Source organism: Tachyglossus aculeatus, chromosome 3 (genome assembly GCF_015852505.1).
Source record: "Tachyglossus aculeatus isolate mTacAcu1 chromosome 3, mTacAcu1.pri, whole genome shotgun sequence".
NCBI classification, from domain to species: domain Eukaryota; kingdom Metazoa; phylum Chordata; class Mammalia; order Monotremata; family Tachyglossidae; genus Tachyglossus; species Tachyglossus aculeatus.
The window spans coordinates 54,758,768-54,762,278 of NC_052068.1; the positions used below are offsets into that span (position 1 = coordinate 54,758,768).

The window sequence follows — 3,511 nt, forward strand, 5'->3', positions numbered from 1 at the left end:
ATTCTGATGATTTAATAAACCAGCACTGTCCCCGGACTCATTCCCTTCCAGATACTCCTGGGGCTAAAGGGGCCTGCAGGAAGACACGACAGGACTTTTACCAAACCACATCCCACAGAGATCCAAGTGGCCATGAAGCAGCATTTGGAGTCGGCAGTGCCAGGCTGCTTCTCGAACTTCAGTGAGCGACGGGTAGGCAAGGAGTGGAAACTCACGTTCCCCTACGCCAGGGTCGGCTACCATCCAGGCCCTCGGGCGGTTCCGGGGGCTTCCAAATGAGTGATTTGGGGAAAATAGAGCTGGGTCAGAGAGGAGCAACAGTGAAAAGGACAGTGGGACACAGACGCCTTAGGATAAGGGAATTGCGAGTGCTCTGCCTGGATCACTCAATCACCGTCTTCAAGTCGCTGAAAGGTTTTGTGGGGAAGAGCCTGCTCCAGAGGAGCTGGATTTAACTCTCCCCCTTCTAGACTGTGAGCCCACTGTTGGGTAGGGATCGTCTCTATATGTTGCCAACTTGTACTTCCCAAGCGCTCAGTACAGTGCTCTGCACACAGTAAGCTCTCAGTAAATATTATTGAATGAACGAATGAATGAACTTGCAGTGAGTGGGATTTGGGCTTGGCGTAAGGACTGTTTTTTTAAAAAAAATTGGTGTTTCTTAATTGCTTACTACGTGCCAGGCACTGTACTAAGCGCTTGGGTAGATACAAGATGTTCAGGTTGAATACAGTCCCTGTCCCACATGGGGCTCACAGTCTTAATCCCTTTTTACAGATGAGGTAACTGAGGCCCGGAGAAGTGAAGCGGCAGGCCCAAGGTCACACAGCAAACAAGTGTAAACTGTGAGCCCACTGTTGGGTAGGGACCGTCTCTGTATGTTGCCAACTTGTACTTTCCAAGCACTTAGTACAGTGCTCTGCACACAGTAAGCGCTCAATGAATATTATTGAATGAATGAATGAATGAATTTGCAGTGAGTGGGGTTTGGGCTTGGCACAAGGATTGTTTTTTTTAAAAAAAATTGGTGTTTCTTAATTGCTTACTACGTGCCAGGCACTGTACTAAGCGCTTGTGTAGATACAAGACGTTCAGGTTGAATACAGTCCCTGTTCCCCATGGGACTCACAGTCTTAATCCCATTTTACAGATGAGGTAACTGAGGCCCGGAGAAGTGAAGCGACAGGCCCAAGGTCACACAGCAAACAAGTGTAGACTGTGAGCCCACTGTTGGGTAGGAACCGTCTCTGTATGTTGCCAATTTGTACTTCCCAAGCGCTTAGTACAGTGCTCAGCACACAGTAAGTGCTCAATAAATATTATTGAATGAATGAATGAATGAACTTGCAGTGAGTGGTATTTGGACTTGGAATAAGGGCTGTTTTTTTAAAAAAATTGGTGTTTCTTAATTGCTTACTATGTGCCAGGCACTGGTACTAAGCGCTTGGGTAGATACAAGATATTCAGGTTAAATACAGTCCCTGTCCCACATGGGGCTCACAGTCTTAATCCCATTTTACAGATGAGGTAACTGAGGCCCGGAGAAGTGAAGCGACAGGCCCAAGGTCACACAGCAAACAAGTGTAGATTGTGAGCCCACTGTTGGGTAGGGACCGTCTCTGTATGTTGCCAACTTGTATTTCCCAAGCGCTTAGTACAGTGCTCTGCACACAGTAAGTGCTCAATAAATATTATTGAATGAATGAATGAATGAACTTGCAGTGAGTGGGATTTGGGCTTGGCATAAGGGCTGTTTTTTTAAAAAAATTGGTGTTTCTTAATTGCTTACTACGTGCCAGGCACTGGTACTAAGCGCTTGGGTAGATACAAGACATTCAGGTTGAATACAGTCCCTGTCCCACATGGGGCTCACAGTCTTAATCCCATTTTACAGATGAGGTAACTGAGGCCCGGACAAGTGAAGCGACAGGCCCAAGGTCACACAGCAAACAAGTGTAGACTGTGAGCCCACTGTTGGGTAGGGACCGTCTCTGGATGTTGCCAACTTGTACTTTCCAAGCGCTTAGTACAGTGCTCTGCACACAGTAAGTGCTCAATAAATATTATTGAATGAATGAATGAATGAACTTGCAGTGAGTGGGATTTGGGCTTGGCATAAGGGCTGTTTTTTTAAAAAAAATTGGAGTTTCTTAATTGCTTACTACGTGCCAGGCACTGGTACTAAGCGCTTGGGTAGATACAAGACATTCAGGTTGAATACAGTCCCTGTCCCACATGGGGCTCACAGTCTTAATCCCATTTTACAGATGAGGTAACTGAGGCCCAGAGAAGTGAAGCGACAGGCCCAAGGTCACACAGCAAACAAGTGTAGACTGTGAGCCCACTGTTGGGTAGGTGCCGTCTCTATATGTTGCCAACTTGTACTTCCCAGGTGCTTAGTACAGTGCTCAGCACAGAGTAAGCGCTCAATAAATAGGATTGAATAAATACGATTGAATGAAGTGGCAGAGTGGAGATTAGAACCTAGGTTTTACTAGGTCATGCAGCTTCCCAACTGCCATGTTATATGAAAGGAGAGAAGGATAATAATAATAATAATAATAATAATAATAATAATAATGGCATTTGTTAAGCGCTTACTATGTGCAAAGCACTGTTCTCAGCACTGGGGAGGTTACAAGGTGATCAGGTTGTCCCACGGGGGGCTCACAATTTTAATCCCCAGTTTACAGATGAGGTAACTGAGGCACAGAGAAGTGAAGTGATTTGCCTAAAGTCACACAGCTGACAATTGGCGGAGCCGGGATTTGAACCCATGGCCTCTGACTTCAAAGCGTGAGCTCTTTCCACTGAGCCACGTAAGGATGGAAGAGGTTGTAGTGGTCCTTACAACACATATACTGCTAAGGCATGGCCACCTACTCAGTGGCATCTAACCAACTTTTTCCTCTTGGCTGTAAGTTTGTTCTCTAGACTGTAAGCTCATTGTGGGCATGGACTGCGTCTGTTATATTGTTATATTGTATTCATTCATTCATTCAATGCTATTTATTGAGCACTTACTGTGTGCAAAGCACTGTACTAAGTGCTTGGTAAGTACAAGTCTTAGAACAGTGCTTTGCACTTAGTAAGCGCTTAATAAATGCCAATATTATTACAATCAGCAACATATAGAGATGGTGTCCCTACCCAACAATGAGATAATAATAATAATAATAATAATGACATTTGTTAAGCGCTTACTATGTGCAGAGCACCGTTCTAAGTGCTGGGGCGATAAAGGTGATCAAGTTGTCCCACGTGGGGCTCCCAGTCTCAATCCCCATTTTACAGATGAGGTAACTGAGGCCCAGAGAAGTTAAGTGACTTGCCCAAGGTCACACAGCAGACGTGTAGCGGGGTCGGGATTCGAAACCATGACCTCTGACTCCAAAGCCCGTGCTCTTTCCACTGAGCCACACTGCTTCTCTAATTGACCAACTGTCAGCTGTGTGACTTTGGGCAAGTCCCTCCACTTCTCTGGGCCTCAGTTCCCTCACCTGGAAAATGT

The 3,511-nt window shown here is 45.7% G+C and overlaps 1 pseudogene; it reads left to right on the forward strand.

The window, feature by feature from the left end:
• Positions 1 to 2,821: 2,821 nt before the first annotated feature.
• Positions 2,822 to 2,909, forward strand: LOC119925939 (annotated as a pseudogene).
• Positions 2,910 to 3,511: the final 602 nt, after the last annotated feature.